The sequence below is a fragment of the Sminthopsis crassicaudata genome, chromosome 4, assembly GCF_048593235.1.
Source record: "Sminthopsis crassicaudata isolate SCR6 chromosome 4, ASM4859323v1, whole genome shotgun sequence".
Classification (NCBI taxonomy): domain Eukaryota; kingdom Metazoa; phylum Chordata; class Mammalia; order Dasyuromorphia; family Dasyuridae; genus Sminthopsis; species Sminthopsis crassicaudata.
Window position 1 is genome coordinate 405,335,364 of NC_133620.1, and position 24,448 is coordinate 405,359,811.

The following is a 24,448-nucleotide window of genomic DNA, read 5'->3' on the forward strand; positions in this document are numbered from 1 at the left end:
CAGCATCAGCTTATGTAAATCTATCCAGATCTTTCTAAAATTAGCTTTTCCTCATTTTTATAGAACAATAATATTCCATTACTTCCATATACCATAACTTATTCAGCCATTCTCCAACTGATGTACATCTACTCATTTTCCAATTCTTTGCACACCACAAAAAGAGCTGCTATAATCATTTTTGCACATGTGGGTCTTTCTCCTCCTTTATGATTTCCTTGAGAGACAGACCCAGGAGTGGTACTTCTGGGTCAATAGCTACTCCTTAATGTTGTAGGTTTTGGGAGTGAAAAGTTGCATCTTGGGAGAGAAAGCTATAAGAAAATGGAAGTTGGAATCCAAGCTGGGGCATCAATATCTCAAGGTCAAGGAATGAGCTGGACCCCTGTCAGTCAAAGTTGAAATAAGGACTGAACTGGCAGTTTACATTTGAACTTGGTGAAACCATTGTAGGAGCTAAGCTAAGTTTTGAGCCTATTCCTTTAAAGCAGAGGGTGAAGGAAAGTATGCCCTGGAAATATTAGGGGGAATCCTTTTATATTTGTTCTTGCTATATTTGTGAACTAAATATTACATAGGGCTTGTCTCCTTCCCCCGTTTGTGAGGCAATCCTGGGGCTTCCATTTGGTAGAGAGATCAAAGCCAGTCTTGATCAGCAGGAAATTAGATTAAATGAATTCCACTGCTCTCAGATATAGATTGTAAAAAAAGATTTTATTTTATTTTATTACTGTGCATTTTAACAAAGAATTGAGGAGAATTTAGATTAGGGGGAGATCCTAGGACTATGTTAATTCTTAAGATGAGAAAATAGATCATTTGATCTGTTATAGTTATTATTACTAGCAATGAAGAATAGTTATCAAAGTCATACAAATTATTTATGTTGTACATTTTTATTGCTATTGGAAAAATTAGTCACTAAATTAAGGGATTCTACCTTAATTATGGTGTTCAATATACAAAAGTATATTGACATTCCCAATAATAGCATTTTGATTCCAAATGTAACTAAGAGCTTAAACTCATTTGCCTAAAACTCTCCTTATTGATGGAGATCAGTTACTTGATGTTTTATACTAAGGTTTCTTAAACTTTTTCCACTCATGATCCCTTTTCACTGGAGAAATTTTTACATGACTCTGTATATATAGGTATATAAAACAGGCATAAATCAAACATTTGCTGATGATAAATTATAAAGAAATTTATTTTAAAACAATTCTTTGCTATATATATCGTTTTACCATTTATTAAAGAAGAAAGCAAATTTGCCTACTAATAGAATGGATATTTGCTTTTTTTACATAAAGAATATTTGATACTATAGGATGTAAAGCGTTCAGAAATCTTTTATTGTTGCCAAATTTTTTGCAACCCCTCCACTCAGTTATGCAACCCCATATGGGGTCATATGCTAAGGTGAGGAGTGAAATTGGGAGAGCTTAAGAGAGGGGAGATATTTATCCTTTGGGCTTACATCTTTGAGAAAGGAGACACACCATTGCAGATGCTTTTCAGAGAGGGGTCCCTGAAAGGAAAAAGAGACTGTGGGGAAAAGTCTTCATACAAAGGAGCTGACTCTTTGATCATGTCCCTTATCCATAGCTTACTACACTAGAGACTTCAGAAAATTTCCCCCTAGATCTCTCTCGTTCTTTTTCTCTCTTTTTTACTTTAGCTAAGTGAGACAACTCCTTCACTCTATGTATTGTTTAGTACATTTTTATCTGTATAGTTTCTCTGATGTCTGGTTGGGATAGCCTTGGATAAATAAGTTAATTTATTATTCACTATATGTGGTCTTTGTGTAACTGGAATTTAGTGGGAATGTTGTTAGATCTTGGATAGGTATCTTTTGGGACAGTCTTTACCCATTAAAGAATAGGCAACTTAACCTTAAAAACTATTTCCCTGGTCTAACATTATTTAGTTTAGCAGGACAGATTTGAGGAGAGCAGAAAGTCAGGATCAAATAGCTCCATCTCTTAATCTCCTTCTGTAAAAATATTCAAGTATATCTTAAATAAGGGATAAGAATAAGAGGTATTTAGAGATATCTCTTAATGTCTCCTTATGACCCATATCTAGATACTTAACACACCTAAGATAATATGACCTATCTGGATAACACACACACACACACACACACACACACACACACACACACACACACACACACACACACAGGCAAACCTTATATAGAAGACAGTAGAAAAAGTAGAGTGAGAGGATTTAGGTCTATATTAATCTAATTCAGCATATACCTGAAACATGAATCCTCTCTACCCAAATAAGTCATCATTTAACCTCAGCTTAGTTTTGTCATTTACTATCCATGCATCTTTGACAAGTGACAATCTTTATGGGCCTTCATTTCCTTACTTGTGAATTAAGAGAGTTGAGCTATAAGCCATAAATAAATAAATCCTAACCTTTCTGATTCTGTTTCCTTGTCTGTTAAATGAGGGATTTTTGATGATTTCTAAGATTCCTTTCAGTTCTAAATCCCATGATTCCAAAGTCTTGCATGAACCTGTTCAGCAAACATACTTTTTATAATGCTGAGTTCTTATTAAGGCAGAAGTCTTCATTCAAACAATTAGCCTTAGGAATAGAAGGCTAAACATAACATGGTTACTTTTCTCATTTGTTTTACTTTTTTTCAGATGGTTAGGGTTTGGTTCATGGCTCTGACAAATCCTATTAGTAGTTAATTGGGTCTTAAACAGGTGGGAGATTCTGAAATTCAATTTATTTCTTGTAGCTATCATTGCAGGCAAGTCATCCGGTCTTCTCACTGATACAAGAGAAAGACCCTGTGGGATTAGAGTGCCTCATGAAGTTATGTTAGGAATAAGTGTATCATTTAATTATGTTGTGCATCAAAACCAGATAACACCATCAGATCAAAAACCTGGGATAGGGCTAGAATTGTAACTTCATTAATAGCATTGAACAATCCTACTTAAATGCTTTAAAACAATAATAATTAAAGATGACATTAAGTGCCATAAAAGCATTATAATCTATTAACTCTCTGCCCTTTCTGTACTTTTTCATCCCCAAATTAACTGCAAGGTCCACTGTGGTAGTAGGAGAATTCTAAGGTAACTGGGGGACAGAATTTGATCTTCTTTGCTCTTGAATCTGTTATTCTGTTTTCCCTGATTATAGTTACTGGCAAATGATAAACTGTCACTGCCAATAAGAGCAAGAATACAAATCTGATTATTGATCATTTAGCTGGATTATGGTCTTAAGGGTGGTGCAATCTTGCATCCTCAGCTAATTCTTGCAAAATGAATGGGACACTTTAGGGAAATCAGGTTTCTGGATACAAATGGGCCATAAAACAGATTCACAATAATAGGTACAAAATGTTGATGATGAAATATTCAGGGATGGTGATATGGTGTGCTGTATCATTTACTCCAGGTTAAAAGTGATGATATTCCAATAATTTTCTTGAATTTACTTATAGTCATGGCACCTTAAAAGAAGATGTGTGATTGACTGAAGAGTACTATGGACTGGGAAACAGAAGAACAGAGTTAGAGTTCTACCTGAAACATGACTTTTGGCATACCCTTTACCACTTCCTCCTTTTTAAATTCTCCACGTCTGAAAAGCAATTTTTCCAACCCTACTCCACTTATCATAGAATTCTTATAAGGATAAACCAATTATTGCTCATGAATTACTTCAAATCCAAACTATTAATTTGAGGTTCATGGGGAGCCTGGGGTCTTTATTTGCACACAGATTATGAAAACGTGATGAGATCGTGAATATTTGTAGTTTCATTAATAAGATTAATTTAAAATTGTTTTTATAAAGTTGACAATACTGTTAAAAATGACAACTTTTCATATTCTTATTTTTAATATATATCCTTATCCTTGTTTTCAAAGTATAGCTGAACAGATGAAACCCTTTCTTTGATAAATAAAACCAGTATAGGGAAATAACAAATTGGGAAAATATTTTTTACAGTTAAAGGTTCTGATAAAGGTCTCATTTCCAAAATATATAGAGAATTGACCCTAATTTATAAGAAATCAAACCATTCTCCAATTGATAAATGGTCAAAGGATATGAACAGATGATGAAATTGAAATTATATCCACTCATATGAAAGAGTGTTCCAAATCACTACTGATCAGAGAAATGCAAATTAAGACAACTCTGAGATATCATTACACACCTGTCAGATTGGCTAAGATGACAGGAGCAAATAATGATGAATGTTGGAGAGGATGTGGGAAATCTGGGACACTAATACATTGCTGGTGGAGTTGTGAAAGAATCCAACCATTCTGGAGAGTAATCTGGAATTATGCCCAAAAAGTTATCAAAATGTGCATACCCTTTGACCCAGCATTGCTGCTATTGGGCTTATATCCCAAGGAAATACTAAAGAGGGGAAAGGGACCTGTATGTGCCAAAATGTTTGTAGCAGCTCTTTTTGTAGTGGCTAGAAACTGGAAGATGAATGGATGTCCATCAATTGGAGAATGGTTGGGTAAATTATGGTATATGAAGATTATGGAATATTATTGTTCTGTAAGAAATGACCAGCAGGAGGAATACAGAGAGGCCTGGAGAGACTTACATCAACTGATGCTGAGTGAAATGAATAGAACCAGAAGATTGCTGTACACTTCAATGCTGTATGAAGATGTATTCTGATGGAAGTGGATATCTTCAACATAAAGAAGATCCAACTCACTTCCAGTTGATCAATGATGGACAGAAACAACTACACCCAGAGAAGGAACACTGGGAAGTGAATGTAAATTGTTAGCACTATTGTCTATCTACCCAGGTTACTTACACCTGTGGAATCTAATACTTAATGTGCAACAAGAAAATGGTATTTACACACATATATTGTATCTAGGTTATACTGTAACACATGTAAAATGTATAGGATTGCCTGTCATCTAGGGGAGGGAGTAGATAATTTGGAAAAATGATTACAAGGGATAATGTTATAAAAAATTACTCATGCATATATACTGTCAAAAATTTTATAATCAAGTGACTTTGTTTAAAAAAAATAAAACCAGTATAATACACAATCAAAATTATGATGCAAAAATATCTTTGAACATAAAACAATAACATTTTTTATCAGATGAACATATCTGATTTTTTTATAGACATCTTTAGTCAAAAATGCAATTTAATTAGCAGACATATACACATAAACAATTATTTACAACTTAATTATAAAATCATTGGAATAACAACATCAAAGACAACAAACTCTTCTAAAATATTCAAAAGAAAAAAAGACTCAAAAATAAAAATTCCATTGTTAACCCAAATAGGTTAACCAAACAAGGGAATTTTCTTAAATGTAAAAATCCACAAGAAAGTAGTAGCAATCATCATCAAATGTAATTTTTTTCCCCTAGAAATACTGTAATTTTAGACATCTGTTCCTTTTGTTTCCTGCTTGCTTTCCAAGAAGGATAAAGGACCTACTACAATTGCTGCCTCTTATTTTCAAGCCTTGAATACACTCCCATCTTGCATTGATGCTTGAAGGTTCCTTTTGCTGAAAAGCCACAACTCTTTTTTTTGAAGACTGTTTTTTGGAAATTTTTTTTGTGCATTTTTTCCCCAAAGTTGATATTGTCAAGAATAAATGTAGTTACTTGATTGGGCTTCTATATCTGTGTGGCAGGAATTTCCTCAAGTAACCATAGTATTTATCTTTGATTTTTCATAGTACTTCTCAGTGGGGAAGTTCAGCCTTGGGCTAGATAAGGTCCCAATTGAAGACAACTGAAATTGGAGTTCTTAACCTTTTTTGGTGCCAAAGGTACCTTTGATGGCTGCTGAAGCTCTTCTCAGAATAATGTTCATTGATTACAGAATTTGAGAAAATGTGTAGTAATAATAATAGCTAACATTTATATAATTTTTACTATGTATCAAGCATTGTGTTAAGTGCTTTACAATTATTATTTTACTTGATCCTTACAACAATTCTGAGAGGTAGGTCTGATTATTATCCCCATTTTACAAATGAGGAAACTGAGGCAAACAAATTAAATAACTTGCCTAGGGTCATACATAGAGTAAGTGTCTGAAGCTGAATTTGAACTTAGATCTTTTAAAATCTGGACCTAGCATTCTATCTACTGCACCAATAAGAGGTAAGTAAAAATAGAAATTTAATTTTTTTCCCATCCAAGTTTATAGATCCACTGAAATTTACCTATAGACCTTAGGGGTCCATTGACCCAAGGTTAAGAAACTCTGATCTAGCTTACTAGTCTCATTTTGCAGAAATAAAATAACTGAGCCACAAGAGATAAAGTGACAGACTTAGCATTACATTGCATTACATGGAAAAAGCCATGACTAGAACTTAGATTTTCTGCTTCTTAGTGAGTTTCTGGGTCATCACTTTACCTCTCACTGAGGACTCCTTATTGGATTACTGTCCTGGTCTGTTAAAATGTGATTAACATAAATAAAACAACTACTTATAAGAAATAGGATGTATTATATAATCAGAAATGTGAAGATTTCATTTCTTCATAAAAGGTCTCCAGGGAATTTTTTTTGTCAATCTAGTGAGTGCAATGATTCTTAATCTAGGGTCTATAAGCTTGTTTTCTGAAAATAAAAAAAATTAATGATTTTATTTCAGTGTACTCAGTTTTCATCAAAATTCTATGTAATTTTATTTTATGTACTTAACACCATTCTGAAAAACAGTCCATAATGCATGGTGGTGGGACACAGTACAGGAGGAAAATTAGCAAGCTCCTGAGATTTCCCCCACAATTTTCCTTTCATTGTCCTCCACCTCCTGAGAACAGCTGTTTAAAGTTGGCTCATTGAACTTCCAATTGGGGTTGCTGAAGCCAGTTTAGTTAAAAGAAGCAGAGAGAATAAGTTGACTCTTGGAGCCTGTACTTTTGCAGAGAGGTTTGTCTTTGAGGAGAGAAGGAGGAAAAAGCCAGAGGAGGTTGGTGGGACCCTGGCCATATTCTTTACATTTGTCAGTGTTTGCTCTGCACATTGCTCTCCTTTGGGAATAGCAACAGGGGAGTTGTGGTATGGAATCATAACAGTATTTAGAATTTAATCCCCATAAAATCCTATGATGTAGGTAATGCAAATATTATTCCAGTTTTGCAGATCAGTAAACTGTGGCTCAGGGTAAAGTGTCTTGATTAAGGTCCTATAGGTATAAGTGGCAAAGCCAACATTTGAATGCAGAACTTTTGATTATAAATCTGTTACTTGTGTCCACATTCAATTATTTTTCTGTTTGTTGTCAAGCTGTTTACTGCCCAGTGCCCAGGAGCTAGTTCTTCTACACCTAAGAGGAGAGATATGATAAAAAATTCAAGTAGACAGATGTTACATGTCTGAATATACTCTCTGGGCCACTTCAAAGAATGTGACTTTGCTCTTGATAATTGGCTCCAGGCTTTCAGACTTTCTGGGACCCTGATACTGGTGTTGAAAATAACATTTTTGAGGATGGCTAGGCAGCTGATTTCCATCTTATTAGGCTAGGATCATATCATTAAAGAAGGGGTCATATGTTGTATTTTTAGGGTTGAATAGAAGTTTGTAGACCATAGCAAAACACAGGACTAGGAATATGCAAAAAGACCCGTTTCTCTTCTATTTGGAGACATCTAGATGAGTGGATAGAGTTCTGGACATAGAATGGAGAAGATCTGAGTTTGAATCCTGCTTCAGACACTTATTAACTATGTGAACCTGAGCACTTAAATCTTTATCAGCTTTAGTTTCTTCATCTATAATAGTATTTCACAGAGTTATTGTGAGGATCAAAGGAGATATATACACACACCCCCTTTTGAAAACTTCAAAGTGCTATATAAATGCTATCAACTTATTATCTTCCATCAGGATATTACCTCTGTTGCTGATAGAGTAATCAAATAACAGGTATGTATTAAGCTCCTAATATATGTAGTCTCTAAGAATATAGAAAAACAGATATAATCCCTCAAAATCTTTTTAGTATAGACCAAAAGGTCTTTATCTGGGGTCCATGGAAAGGATGTCTGTGAATTTGGATGGGGAAAAGTTACATGCTTATTTTCATTAACCTTTAATTAAGATTTAATATCTCTTTCAATTCTAAATTTAAAGTCATAGGTTTCATTAGGAGCCTAAGATTCAAGAGGTTAAGAACTCCTGGTATGTGTGTGTCTCTCTCTCTGTGTAATATAACTTGATTGTATAAAAATGATAGAAGATATATTTGTGTCATTAATCTTGTCAGTCTAATGCAGTGATTCTTAACCATCTTGTCGGATGGTACTAGGAAACACCCATTAACTTGTAAACTTATCTTTTTAAAAATATTTTAATGATTTTATTTCAATGTAATTAGTTTCTGTCAAAATCCTATGTATTTTATTTTATGACTTAACATCATTCTGAAAAACAGTTCATAATTTGTTTCCAGATTCCTTTCTTCTCTTGTTTCTGAATATAATTCTTTAATTAAATTTAAATCATGGAATTATAGAAAAATTAAAGTTGGAAGTTAGAAATGATTTAATTCATCATCAAGATCCTTTGATCCTTGACTGTAAGGGTGTAAGGTTTTTGACAGAAGCTTCTTTGACAGAAAATGTTGGAGGGGGTGTGGGAAAAATGGGACACTAATGTATTGTTGGTGAAGTTGTGAAATGATCCAACCATTCTGGAGAGTAATTTGGAATTGTGTCCAAAGGGCTATAAAACCTGTATACTCTTTGATCCAGCAGAATCACTACTGGGTGGGTATTTCAAAGAGATCATAAAAGAGGGAAAAGGACCCATATGTTCAAAAATGTTTGTAGCAGCTTTTTGGTGGTGGCAAAGAATTGGAAACTGAGTAGATGCCCATCAGCCATTGGGGATGGCTGAATAAGTTATAGTATATGAAGATAATGGAATATGATTGTTCTATAAGAAATGATGAGTAGGCTAATTTCAGAAAAGTCTGAAGACTTACATGAAGTGATGCTGAGTGAAGTGAGAAGAACTAAGACAATATTGTTCATTGTAAAAACAAGATTATGTGATTATCAACTATAATGGGCTTGGCTCTTCTTAGTGATTCTGTGATTCAAGGCAATTCTAAGAGACTTGAGATGGAAAATGCCATCCATATCCAGAGAGATAATTATAGACTAAATATAGATTAAAAATAGTTTTTTCATCTTTTTTCCCTTTCTCCTGTTTTTTTCCTCTTTTAGTTTGATTTTTCTTCATGTCACAACATGATGAATATGAAAATATATTTAAAAGAATTGCACATATTTAAGCTATATCAGATTGCTTGCTGTTTTAGGAAGAGGGGAGGTAAGAGAGGGAGAGAAAAAATTTGGAACACAAAATCCAACAAAAATAAACTTTGAAAATTAACTTTACATATATTTGGAACAAATAAAATACTATTGAAATAAAAAAATTAACCTAATAAAATAAAAATAATTTAATAAAATATTGTTGAAATTAAAAAAAAAGCATAGTCTGAAAAATTAGGGGTTGGAATTAGAAAATGCCAAGGATTAAGCTTTTGCAGACAAAATTTAGGCAACTTTCAGGACAACACAATGAAAAGAAATTACTCAGGACTACATATAACACAGGGAAATATGGACAAAAACACAGGGAAAGTTGCCTTTTTGTCTGCTATGCAAGTTACACCCTCGGGGCTGCATTGATTTGCTTAGCTGCCTCTCTTTACCCTTTTTTCTGATACATACATAGCTCTGCCATTACCCCCCAGAGAAAACTTTGCTTTTGTACGCTGTCTCAGGCAACAGGAGAAGGGGAGAGAGACTGGTATCCTCGTTAGGGTTACTGACAGCTGCAGCCACCTTTGTGTCCCACAGGTAAGACGCCCTGCCTCCCTGATTGTGATAACTTGTAGCCATTTAGTGGCAGAGCTAGGACCAGAACCGAGGTCTCTGGATGATTTTTCTACTTTCTTTTTCGTCTTCTCTGTTGCCTCAGGCAGAGATTGCCAAGGACACAGCCTCATTGAAGGCAATTTCATTTACATGACCTCCCCAATCTATTACACTTGGATGGCATGCAAGACTTGCTGCTCAGTGTTTGAGTGAAACTCATTAATTGTAAGAAGAGTTGGCGTTCCTTACTGCTCAGCTCTTGAAGGAATGCAAATTGTATTTCCCTGCAAAGCTCAGAGGAAGGAAAACCAACCAACCAAACAGAAAGTAGCTTGTCGGATGGTACTAGAAACACCCATTAATGTCCCTTGACTCTCTTTTGTTAATTTAGGGTCATAACATTTAAAGCTGGAAGTGATCTTAGACACCACTTAGAACCATCCCTTAATTTTTCAGATTTGGAAACTGATTCAGAGGGTATCCTTCACAGAGGTAGTCAAACAAGGATCCCAATGAACTTTTCCATTTTACCATGGATACCTTGATCACAAGGTGTGTCAGTATCTTAAAGATGGGTTCCTTCAACCCAAGCCATATGCTTTTACATTTTAAAACAAAATATATTCTTTGTTTCTGTTTTCCTTCCTTCCTCCCTCCCTCCTCTTTTCTTCCCTCCCTCCCTCCCTCCCTCCCTCCCTCCTCTTTTCTTCCCTCCCTCCCTCCCTCCCTCCCTTCCTTCCTTCCTTCCTTCCTTCCTTCCTTCCTTCCTTCCTTCCTTCCTTCCTTCCTTCCTTCCTTCCTTCCTTCCTTCCTTCCTCCCTCCCTCCCTCCCTCCCTCCCTCCCTTCCTTCCTTCCTCCCTCCCTCCCTCCCTTCCTTCCTTCTTTCCTTCCTCCCTTCCTCCCTCTCTCCCTCCCTCCCTCCCTTCCTTCCTTCCTTCCTTCCTTCCTCCCTCCCTCCCTCCCTTCCTTCCTTCCTCCCTCCCTCCCTTCCTTCCTTCCTCCCTCCCTCCCTCTCTCCCTTCCTTCCTTCCTCCCTTCCTCCCTCTCTCCCTTCCTTCCTTCCTTCCTTCCTCCCTTCCTCCCTCTCTCCCTTCCTTCCTTCCTTCCTTCCTTCCTTCCTTCCTTCCTTCCTTCCTTCCTTCCTCCCTCCCTCCCTCCCTCCCTCCCTCCCTCCCTTCCTTCCTTCCTCCCTCCCTTCCTTCCTTCCTTCCTTCCTTCCTTCCTTCCTTCCTTCCTTCCTTCCTTCCTTCCTTCCTTCCTTCCTTCCTTCCTTCCTTCCTTCCTTCCTTCCTTCCTTCCTTCCTTCCTTCCTTCCTTCCTTCCTTCCTTCCTTCCTTCCTTCCTTCCTTCCTTCCTTTTTTCTTTCTTTCCTTTGAAGAAACATCTATCCCTGGGGGCTGTTTCTAAATAGAAACACAACAAGCAAACATGTATTAAGCATCTACAACATTCAAAGCAGTGTGCTAGGGAAATGCAAAGTTTAGATAAAACACCGTTACTTTTGTTAAGGAATTTATCAAACTTACCTGGGGAATATAACTCCAATACAGAAAACCATAACATGCAATGTGACATGTTAAGAGAATTTGAAAGTTATAAAACAAAATGTTTATATGAAGACTGAGGCAGGTAGGTCAGAGTGAGATCAGTTAGAGATCAGAGATTTCCTGGAACTTGTCATCCATTATGTTAAAAGATAAATGAGACAGGTGAAGAGGAGAAAACAGCCCCAGAAAAAGCATGAGATGTGTGTGTTTAGGATTAGTGAAATGTCCAATTTGGTCCCAGTGAAGAACACATAGAAGAAAGTAATATGGGATAAAGTTAGGAAGGTTAGGGAGATATCAGGTTGCAGAGAGCATTGAATTCTAGGCGGAATTTTGCTTCAGAGGAAATAGTGAGCCCCGCAGATTATTGAGAACTTGATTTCCATTATTAGTTCTATGTGTCAGAAAAATCAGTCTGCCAACAGTACAAAGGATTGATGGGAGATAAGCAAAGGAAAGAACCTATAAGGAGAACATAGCTATGTATAATAAAGGCCTTGGGAGATCAAATCAAAGATGGAACAATGTGGGACAAATCACACTTAACTTTATAGTGAGTGAGAGAGACAGAGAGAGAAGGGCAAAAGCATGGTCTCTGTATGTAAGAAGCTCACAGTCTAATGGGGGAGACAACATGTAGGCAACTATGGCAAGTAGGTGACACAGAGGTAGTATTTTGGGCTTGGGGTTAGGAAGACTTGAGTTGAGTGACTGGGCAAGTCATTTAAGCTCTGTTTCCTGGCACACCAGGGTTGTTTTGAGATAACTTTATAAAGTAGTCAATACATAGCAATACAAAATGCTAGCTAATTTTATTATTATTGTTAAATATGTATAACTAAGATGTACAATCTAAAAGGAGGTGAATTTCAGAGGAAGGCATCAGTAGTGGGAGAGTAAGAGCGGAGAGAGGTAAACTAAGGAAGATTTCTTGCAGAAGACAGCACTTGAGTTAAGCCTTGAAAGGAGCCAGGAAAGCCAGGAGGGAGAACATTCCAGGCAGGGAGATGGGAGACTGACTAAGGGGGGGGGGTGAGACCAAGTGAGATAATGAATATTAAGGTGCTTTGCAAACTTTAAAACCCTAGATACAGTTCAGTTATAATTATGACCAGTGAAGCTTCCTTCAGTTTATGGCTCTTTCTTAGACATCCCAAAGGACATCTCCAGGGTTCTCATCTTGTCTTTCTTTACCTTACTCTATTCTAAACTGCTTGCTGCAAGTGAGGGATTTTCTCCTGGGAAACGGGCCATAAACCAGGTTTAAAGAAAGAACTAGGGAAGACTATGGAGAGAGTGTGTGGCATTGAATATTGTGGAGGAGGAAAAGAAAAATCTGGCACTTCCCTCCATCAAAAATTACTCCAAATCCAGAATCACACTCCATGTTAAGGTTATTGTGCATGCATTTTTTCCTTGAGTAATTTTTCATAAAATTGTAACCACAACACATTCAAATTAGAAAGGTTACTTCTTAACATTCTTTAGAAATATTCCCTAAGCATACTGCACATATTTTTCTACATTTTTAATAGGAAGGAGTGTAATTACTAAATGGGCATTCATTACAGAATGCATCAATAATGCATTGAATTTTGCAACACTTCCCCTGCTGCCTTATCATTGACTTGATAGATTAGAAGTCTAAAGATATTCAGCCAGGACCTTGCAGTGCTTTATAAGTTTGATGCATCGAGGGGAGTGGAAATGACAGGCCTGGAAGTTAACTCTTTACATCAGGGTTGGAGACAAAGTTGAGGATGGAAGAGGGAGATAAATCTGTGTTATTTGGATTTTAGAAAAATGAACTGCTTTTTAAGTTTTGTCTTTTCTTTCTGCCCTCATAATATAGATTTTATAAATATTTAGAATAAGCTTTGTTGTTAGTCACGTCTGACTTTTTGTGACCTTGTGGACCATATAGGTTTTCTTGGCAAAGACATTGGAGTGATTTGCCATTTCTTTTTGTGGATTAAGATAAAGAGATTAAAGAACTTTCTCAAGTTCATTGTAGCTAAGTGTTTGAGGCTGGATTTGAACACAGATCTTGCTGATCCCAGACCTATCATTCTATCCACTGAGCTGTCTCCATTAAATAAGCAAGAGGTTAATATTGAATTTAGAATAAATTGAAGATCTAAAGGTGATCTGATTGATCATTGAATTTGTTGTGTTAATTGCCACAAAGTAGCTGTATTCTGGGCATCTAAGGAGTTAGTTTGTCTGCTGAATCTAATTTATAATAGGTGACACTTATACAGGGCTTTAAGTTTTATAAAATACTTTAGTTACATTATCTCACTTAAGCCAATCCAATCCAATCCAGCAGACATTTCTTAAGTGCCCAAAGTGTGCAAGTAAGTGCTGGCAGTATGAAAATCAAACGAAAAATACTCCCTGTCCTCAAGGGAAGGAATAATATACTATAAATGCTATGATTCCCATTTTATAGATGAAGAAGAAGCCAAGGCTTGGAGAGATAATTAATTTTTCAGATCACCTAATTAATTAGTGTGAGATATAGGATAATGAACCCATTTGTTTCTCCTTACTCCAACCCTAGTATTTTCTTTCAATGTCTCTTTCTCTCTCTCTGCCTCTGTCTCTAAATTTCTCTCTCAAGATTTTAATTTTTTATTATTCTGAATCTTACAAACATCAATAAACATGAACATTTCCATATACAAAGATCAGAAAAAGAGGATTGTATGTGGAATTATAAATCTATTATGTATAGCTTATTTTTTAAAAAATCATTTGATGTATTCAGTATGCAAGTTCCAAAGCTCTTCTGCTTGCCTTTGTCTCCCTCTGGATTTCCCCTCTGTTTTTTTTTTTTTTTTTAATCCCTTCTAGATTTAAAAAAAGTTTTAGTGATGCTCTTTACTTTCTTTCCTTGGCATCACTATCAGTACTAATCTTACTTACATCTTCCCCTCCTGCCCCAAGCATTTCTTGTAACAAATAAGCATAGTGACACAAAACAAATCCACACATTGACCATGTCAAAAAAATGTATATCTCAATCCACATCTCTGCTTCATCACTACAATCAAGAGCAGGGAAACAGGCTTCATCATTGGTCTTCTAGAGTTGTTGGTCATTGCAGTAATCAGGATTTTCAAGCTTTTCATAGGTATTTTTTCTTTGCAGTGCTGTCGTCATAGATGTGAATCTAGTGTTAGTATAATGGCAGAGAGGGTCTTTTTTAGTCCTTCATGCTGCCTGTACCACATTGTAGAGTTTGATAATTTTCAAGGTGTCAGTGCTCAAATTGAAAACTTAACACAATCATCTGTTTCTGTCTGTCTGTCTTGTCTGTTTGTCTGCTACCTCTCAAAAACTTTCTCCAGCACACCTATGATTGTCCCCATATGGAATTTATGTATAGGTAATTGCATTGGATGTTTGATCATCTTAATGCATGAAAGCTCTTTGAGGCTAGTAGGAGAGACTCCATCACTAGTATTTCATATAGTTCATAGTTCCAGATAATGGTCAGTAGTGATGAATTGTACATGGCTAACCTTTAGCTATGTGCTAATGCTACATTAAGGTGCCCCATTAATTCAGCAGCTTTAAAAAGGGGTCTAATTGTGAAGACTGTTTCTAAGCCAGAGATTGACAGCTGTGAGTGTATAAATAGGAGAATGTGTACTGAATCTGCTCTATTATTACAGAGATGTATTAGATGATGTCATACCCAAGGCCTAAAAAGGACCCTCATTATCCTTGGATCTTAGTTTTACCACTCATCCATTATGCAAATGAGATGTGAAAATAATGGGATGATTGTTTTTCTTTTCCCTTGAAATCATCAGAATGGTGAACATATGGTCCTATGTGCCAGGAATGAAAAAGAAGCCATTATTTCTGTCCTTCTCTGATGTGGCTAAAGCCAATATTTCCGTTATTGGCTTTTGATAGGATGTTCTTGTTCTGGGATCTGTTGGCTTACCTATTTCTGTGGACATATATACATTTAGAAAGGGGTAGGGTGATACATATTAGTCCAAAGTAGACGATGAATATTCTTTCCTTTCCTTACATTTATTATCTCTTTCTTCCAAGATATGAGACAAATATTAGTGTGGATCTTAGTCAAAACTTTGAAATACATTAAGGTCATCTTCAGTGTCCCTACATGCTGCTTTCTGGGCCTATTTTTCTTCACCTTTCAGCATTGCTCTTCTTCCCTCTGATACTTTATGGTCCTCAACTAATCATCCCACAGAATAGGACAGCATCCTATGCTCTTTATTTTCTTAATTCCTCGCTTTATCAAGGAACTATTTTATTGTAGGGCTAATCTGATAAAATAAATTTTACTATGTTTTTATGTTTATAATTGCTTATACCTCCTGGAAAACATTTACATGTTAAAGAGGAGAAAATGTGTAATTTGGGTAATCAGAATATTCTTCCTGAACTGTTAGACTAGCGTACTTTCCACAGAGCTGAAACTGAGCCTTCTGATGGATTCCATGTTCTAGTCCCTGAAAAAGTACATGCAAGTCTAGATGCTCCTGTTTTTTTTTTTTTTTTTTTTTAATTATGAGTTCCTTGATGTCAGGGACTACCTTTTGCCTGTTTTTGTATCACTGTGCTCAGTACAATGCCTGGCACATAATAAATGTTTACTGACTGGTTCTCACGATTCACATCATTGGGAACTATGTAAATGATGACTGGAAAGTGAATAGGAAGATACTCCACTCAACAGGATTTAAAAGATGACAACAATTCCCAGTTTTGTTTTTCTTCCTGTTTTGAAGAATTGGCTTAAACAGCTTAAACATATAGTTTGAGACTGTGTCTCCTCAACTTTCAGTTTACTGGTGTGGCTACAGAATTTCTTTCCCCTATATTTCTCCCCCTCCATCAACTCCCAGCAGGATCTATGGAAGGTACATTCATAAGGTTGACAGTACACGTGCTTGCTTAGGTGAGCTTAGACTAGTCTTACCTGTTTCTTCGGCTTCGAGTGTGTGTTCTGGGAATGAGATCAAATCATAATCCTTGGATAAATGTTGCTAGTTTTGTTTGACAGCTTCATGTGTTGGATAGTTCAGGAATTCCTGAGATGGAGATGCTTTCTGCAGCTACACTCTTGGCAGAATTAAAAATGATCTCCAGGGGATGAGTCAGATGTGGACTTTGAGTCGCTCCTAAGACAAGTCAAGTTAATGAGTCGAGTCAACAAGCTTTTATTAGGCACCTACTGTGGTCAGACACTGATAAGCACTATGGATATAGAGAAAGAAAATCCTTTTTTTCCATATTCCTCCTAAAACAAACAAAGCAAAACAAAAACTAAAAAACCCAGTCTCTGTTCTCAAGGATTTCATAGTCTAATGGAGGAGACAACATGTAATTATGTACAGAAAACACATAAGTTGGAGGTAAGCAATGGAGGGATGATACTTGCATTAAAGGGGATCAGGAAGAACTTTTTTTTTTTTTTGCAGAAAATGGGATTTTATCTGGGACTTTATGGAAATGAGGGAACCTAGAAGAGGGAGATGAGCAGAAAGAGAATTCTAAGAATGGGGCAAAATCAGTGGAAAGACAGGTGCAGTTTGAGACAGTGCAAACGGAGAAGAAAGTGGAATCTGTCCAGAAATCCTACAAGTATCCCAGGAATCTTTAGCTCTTAGGAGAGTATAATAGAGGTGATATATAATAAGTTTTCTGTGTCTGTTTATGGCTATGAGTTCTTAAATCTCCTCGAAGTTTTTCCTATGTCCTTGGAAACTATATTTGGAGTGATGGGTTACTATTTCATGTTTTATTTATTAATGTGAGCTTATGAGTCCTTTGTATTTTAAGTATTTCTTTTGTGGGGGAGGAAATAAATAGCTTTCCTATACCCAATATAGGTAATGCTTTTGTGAAGATTCTAGATATAAGTGATACAATTTCCCCCAGGGATTCCAGGGAGGGGACATAATAAGCCAGAATGGGAAAAAAAAGTTTGATCCCCTCTCTCTGGGTCAGGCCCCTTACAGGACTGAAAATGTTTGTGAGGATCCAGAGGCTTTGGAGGTATGGTGGAAAGAGTGTTTGGAATTATGGGAGATAGGATTTCAAATTCCAGTTCTGATACTTGCTATTTGTGTGACTATGGGCAACTCTTAAAGCCTTAGTTTCTGCATCTGTAAAAGATGGATAATAATATACTCATTCTCCAAATTTCTTCCTCTTCTTGACAGCCAGCTCCCCATACTGGAGAGACCCTTGACGTGAGGCTCCTTTTTGTGATTAGTGATACCCTGGACTTTTCAGACTTTTATTTTTTTCCAGAGGCAATCTAGATTAAATGACTTGCTCAGGATCACAAGTTACTCACCAGACATCTTGAAGAATGTCAGTGAACAAAACTTTTTTTCCCCCTTCTTTTCTTGTCATATTTTTCTTAATCTTGTCACTTCCTAATAACTCTTATCCTGTCTCCTCCATAAAACATTTCCCTGTTTTTTCCATTCCTTTTTCTTTTTTTTACCCAGTAAACAAAAATCTATTTTTTCCTTTCTCCCCCACCTTGCTCTTTGGGAAAAAAATCCCTCCTACTCTTATAGCAAAGATCCATGTTTTGTTCAGTCATTTTCAGTCATATCCAACTCTTTGTGACCTCATCTGGAGCTCTTGGCAAAGATAGTTAAGTAGTTTGCCATTTCCTTCTCCAGATCATTTTACAGAGAAGGAAACTGAGGCAAACAGGATTAAGTGCCTTGCTTAGAGTCATATAGCTAGTAAGTATCTAAGGCTACCAGATTTGAATTCAGGAAGATGAATTATCCTAACTTCAGGCCTGGCACTCTATCCACTATTTTACTTACCTGCTCAACAAATATTCCTAGTCAAGAAAAATAAATTCTCACATTTATCATGTCTAAAAAACAAATGTCTTATTTTGTATTCTGATCCCATTGACTTTCTTTCAGGTGAGTAGCATGCTATCCTCTGTAATTGTGGTTGGTGATTGTGTTGAACAGGGTTCTTAAGTCTTTAAAAGGTGTTTGTCCTTATGATGCTGTAATTGTTTAAATTATTCTTCTATTTCTGCTCACTTCAGTTCATAAGTCTCCCTAGATTTCTCTGAACCCATCCCTTCCAACCTTTTTTCATAGTACTATAGTATGCTATTATATTTTTGCACCGTAATTTGTTTAGCCATTCCCTAACTGAAGGGCAACCACTTCGTTTAATATGATATTTCAATAAACACTTGTAAAGTGGGAATTATGATCCAAGTCCTATATCATAGGGTTAGTGTGACCACCAAAAGATATGGATGTAAAAGTTCTACTTTAATGCATTATTACATTATGAAAGATGCTGATTTTCCCCAGGTTGTAGAAATAGAGTATAAACTCTTTTTTTTTCCCAAGAAAGAAGGATTTCAAGTATGGGAGGTAATAGATTACGTTTCTACTGTCAGAGGACAAGTTCAGTTAAATTTGGAAAGACTCCCAACTAAAAAGTTTGCATTCTATATTGATTTTTTTTTGACCGTGATCACCTGTATACTAGACAAGAGAACAAAAAAACCCAACAATCTTGTGTATCCCTCTTTCATTTCTAAAGTGACAATGGTAGAGGGGTGAAAAAGAAGGCAGAGAATCTTAAAAAGCACAAAAAGTACAAAAATCTATCTTCAAACATTAATTTATCTTTTGGTACTTTTGATGTGTAATCTGTTAAGGTGACTTATTTCATGTAAAATAAACCAGAAGAAATTGCAGCTACATGGAAGGATGCTGCCTAAGTTTTCCTCAGAGGAGCAAATAAAGCAATTGAAAGAATTGGTTTAAAGCAGCATTGAAAGGCAAAAAGATTGGGCTGGTTGGTCATTTTGTTTTCCATTGCTAATAATGAGTGAGATAAGTAGGAAGATAATGACAGTTTTTACATGAATACCTCTTCTAGACCATGAAGAAGTAAGAAGATTCTCTCTGAGCTTCATAAGATTTTCCAGGTATTTATAACTTCACCTGGATACTTATAAAAGTGGGCACAGGGGAGGAAGATGAAAATACAATGATGGAAAATATGCTTTCTAGTCAAGAAATGAAAAGCATCTTCAGATTTATTCATACCCAGAAGCCTCATACTTCTACATCATAAATTCTTTCTTCTAGGAGAGAATTGGAAGAAACTGGACATGCTGCAAACTCCAAATCATGGAAAGTAGAATTGATTAGCATTTAGCAGATAGGAAACACCAGTTATAGACAAACCCATTATTTTAGATGCAGCTATCTGTGAGGTCCAGTTTCCTACTAGGTAGAGTAAGTCTGTAAAGTCCATAGGATTACTTTGACTTTTCCTCTCTCCTGATTTGTCAAATAAAATGGTAACTCCTGAGAGAATTCTTGCTGAAAGCCTTGAAGAATACATGGCCTCTCCCCTGCCCTTTCCCCTAGCCTCTCTCTACTTAAGGGTTTTTTCTTTTTGATTAAATCTATTATTTTTCAGTGTAGTTAACATTCCTCCAGTGAGGCAGTTTGACAGCTGTCCTGAAACATATTCTTAGATCAGGACTTCTTAACATTTTTTGGGGAGGGGAAGTATTATGGCAGTCTTGGTGAAACCTATGGAACCTTCCCAGGATAATGTTTTTAAATGCATAAAGTAAAATATATAGGATTACAAAGTGAAACTAATTATATTGAAATATAGTTATCAGAATAGGATACCTACTTCCTTTTCAGGTCTTTGAAGTGGGGCAGATATATCTCTCAATTAGTCCATGTTCAATTTAATTCCGCACTTGGAAGTGTTGTTAGGAAATGGTTTAGGATTATGTCCTTATTTAGAGAGCACAGCTTTCTAACAAGCAATGGAATTTTAAGCTCCTACTCCTGGGCTAGGAAAGGTTTCTGTCTCCTGTGTGGTTTTAATTACAATTTTATGCCTCAAACAAAAGGATATCAGATAAGGGACAGAGTTAACAACAGGTGTTGATGATCTTAGAAAAACTTGGAAAGACTTTCATGAAATAATGAAGAGTAAAATGAACAGAACTAAGAGAATGTTGTATACAGTAACAAGAAGACTGTTTTATTTATGAGTTTATGAGTGAATAACATTAACTACAAAGGATGTATGAAGGAAGATGCTGTCTCTATCCAGAGAGGGAACTGATAAATAGAAATATTTATAAAATGATTTCTTTTTTGTGTGTATACATACACACATTTATGTCTAATGGATAGGTATAAAAAGTAAATTTATACGATATTTAAAATTTACATTTTAAAAGAATGACAAGTTGTACACAATGGATTTGCAGTTTAATGTGTAATCACCTTTTTTCATACTATTATGAAAAAGCTTGTTTTATTCCATAAATTAAAAATAAAACAAATGAAATTAAAAAAATTAAACTTGGGAAAATGTATTTTTAATACAGGGGCAAGGCAAGGATCACCTATCATTTGTAGTGGCTCTTCCCCCCTCTTGGGATTCCTACTCATGTAGAGAACATCTAAAATAAAAGTACAGTCACACACCTCTCTGTAAGGTGAGAATACGTTTTAAAACCTTATTAACATAATAGAAATAAGTATGTCAATTTAGCATAATTAATTTCATTTTGTTTTATGCCTCTGTTGTGTGATGGAGCTGTTTTGGGTAAGGTATTTGTCAAACATTTAATAAGTATCAGTGTGCAGTGTATTGGATTTTTTAAATTAATTTTATAATTATAACATTTCTTTTGACAGTACATATGCCTGGATAATTTTTTTTACAACATTATCCCTTGCACTTAGTTCTGTTCCGAATTTTCCCCTCCTTCCCTCCACCCCCTCTCCTAGATGGCAGGCAGTCCCATACATGTTAAATGTGTTATAGTATATCCTAGATACAGTATATGTGTACAGAACCGAATTTTTTTGTTGCACAGGAAGAATTGGATTCAGAAGGTGAAAATAACCTGGGAAGAAAAACAAAAGTGCAAACAGTTTGAGTGTATTGGATATTAGGAGAGAACTGGCTCTTTCACCTTTGGGGTCCACCTTCACCCACTTTTCACCTGTGACTCCAAAAAATTATAGCATACGCAGTGATCACACCTCCGTAAATCATCTTGACAGATGCATTAAATCAGGTGGAGGGTAACTAACAGACTTCAGACCCATTGGTGAGTTAGGGGTATGTTTATCCTAAGCATGTGAAGACTTTCCCAGTGGAATGGGTAGATGAGAACAATTTGTTTCAATGGTCATGAAGGCAGCTGAAGTAGGCATTGTGAAGTGCTTAGAATTGGGTCAGACATTAAAGATACCAAGGTCATTCACTGAATCCTGGACCATTTCCACTCATCTTGACTTTGTCTTGTCACTTGACTTGGTGTCTTAAATCCAATTCACTAGCAAGTCAGGATATCACCTGTGAAGTCATTGGTCCTCTTTGAAAATGAAGGTCCTCTTATATTTTTAAACAATTATAAATATATCGCTCCATTAGTCCGGATGACCAATAAAAATGTTATAAACTACTTACTCAATAATGTTGAAGTACCAGTCACATTATGAGATAAACAACTTAGAAACACCCAAAGTTAAAAGTGTAAAAAAATCTACCCCAAACCATCAGCCTGCTCCTAGGAAATGATTAGAGCTTGCACCTAGGTTCTCCACCACTTGAGATTAAAGCATATTTGTTAGGTTGAAGGCAGGGTTGATTAACAGGAACTTGCCAGAGGAAAATACAGGGTCTCTGGATGGACAGAGACAGAATCTTATGGAATCCCTTAAGAAAGAAACCTATTGAAACCTCTAAAATGTCAGAGTTTGTTCTTATAGGATATTATTCACACAATTTGATTAATGAAAACAGGCACTGCGAAATCTTCTTCTAGTGTTTCTATCTACCAGATGGCATAAGTAATAGTAAATCCTCACTCTACCTAACAATTTATCTATTTCAAAGTTATCTTTCATGGTCTCAACAAGACTTCAGATGGAGTAAACTCAGGCTGCCCTTGGTGATGATGCTACCAAGGGGCGTCCACCATCTCTTCCTCTTCTCTTGCTAGCATCCAACTGTCTCTCATAAGTGAAAATCTCTATCCAACCTTCTTTCTTAGTGCTGATCTCCAATTAATTTCTTCTTTTCCAAATTCCAGAATTCTTGTGACAGTCAATGCTTTGTCAGAAGTTGTTAAAAGAAAAAAAAGAAAACCAAAACAACAATTTTACTGGTTAAGAATCTGTCTTAGGAGAGTTAACTAAGGGAGCTGAGAAAGTAAATAACTTGTCTAGGGCCTTGTAGTTAATGTGTTAGAGATGGGACTTGAACCCATGGGAGTCAAATTCACTATACCAGGACTGCCTCTCTTCAGGTATGACTGGTAAATGGCAGGAATTACTAACAGGTTGGATTGATAAAAATAATGTTGGTAGTTATTTACATGGCATTCTCAAATACTTAAGAAAATATAATCATGGAGCAATTGGGATGTTTTCAGCTACTGAACAAATAGGGATTTCTCCTTCAGATGAGTGTGATTTAGTTCAATGAATCAATAAGCATTTATTAAATCTCACTATGTGCTCAAAGGCAAAAACACCTTACCTTCAACAACCTGCTCACATTCAAATAGGGGAAACAACATGCAAATGATTGTTTACACATATTATGTTTACAAGATAAATTAGAAATATTCTCAGAAGTCAGGCATTAATGTGGAGGAGGACTAAGAAAAGTCCTGCATCTCTTGCAGAAGATAGGGATTTAATTGAGATTTGACAGAAGCTAGGGAATCCAGGAGGTAAAAAAAGATGGAAGAGTATTCCAGGCATGGAAAGACAGCCAGAGAAAAGGTATAAAGTTAGGAAATGGCCAATGTCCTTGGCCTGTAGAGTTGAACCTGAGTATTAAAATTTGACTACACTGGAAAGGTGGGAAGGGGCCATTTGAGAAGAGCTTTAAAATATAACAGAGTAATAAGGGAAGAAGCAAGTATTTGTGAGGCAGAAGGTTGGCAGTGATAGGGGTAAAGGAAAATGCCTTTAGTCTGGCACCATATTGCTTGATTAGTGAACCATAGAAAATGTAGTTTCCTGCAAGATAGAAAATACAATGAAAAAGATCACAGACCCCAGAGTCAGGAGAACTGGTTTCGAATTCCACTTCTGTGTTGGCTACGTTTGTGATTTTGGGGCAAGTCAGTCAAGTCATCTGGAACTCTGTTTTCTCATCTATAAAATGAGGGGGTTGAAATATATGACCTTTGAAGGCCCCTTTTATTCTAATTCTGTGGTCCTATGACTTTTCCTCTTTGGTTTTCAAAGACTATACAAGAAGAGAGAAAGTTTTGCATAAGGAGAAAGCTTTTTCCTTTCCTGAGAGCAGTGCATGATGGCATATACTTGGGTTGGACTGTAGGAAGACCAATGATGAAGCTCAAGGGCTTACAGGATTTTCTGCTACTAATACAGAACTGCTAAAAGAGCTAAATGAGATAATTTGAGGGTAGCAGGCAGAAGATCTTTCCTATTCATACTGTAAATGACTAGGGATATGTATATGTGTGTGTGTGTCTGTGTGTGTGTACACATAATATACACATACTTATATATACAATATATCTATTGTGTAGATATACATACATAAGACATGTATATAGATAATGTATTTATGATATATCAATGTATTTATAATATGGAATATAAAGGAATATGTTTGTATTAGAAATACATATAACATATATAAAAACTATACATACACATATATATTGTCTACTTTTTTATATGATCAATCTTTAATATATGATGCCAGTCATATGCCCAATCTCTTCTTCTTTAGGGTATACATTGCCTATTGCTTTAATTAATTCTCATATGGTGTATTCTTGACCCTCCTTGTCACACTCTTCAAGATGTTCTCCAATGTTCTTTTTATTGTATCATATAACTCACATTTTATTGTATCATATACACTCACATATGTAACAGATATTTATGTATACACATACA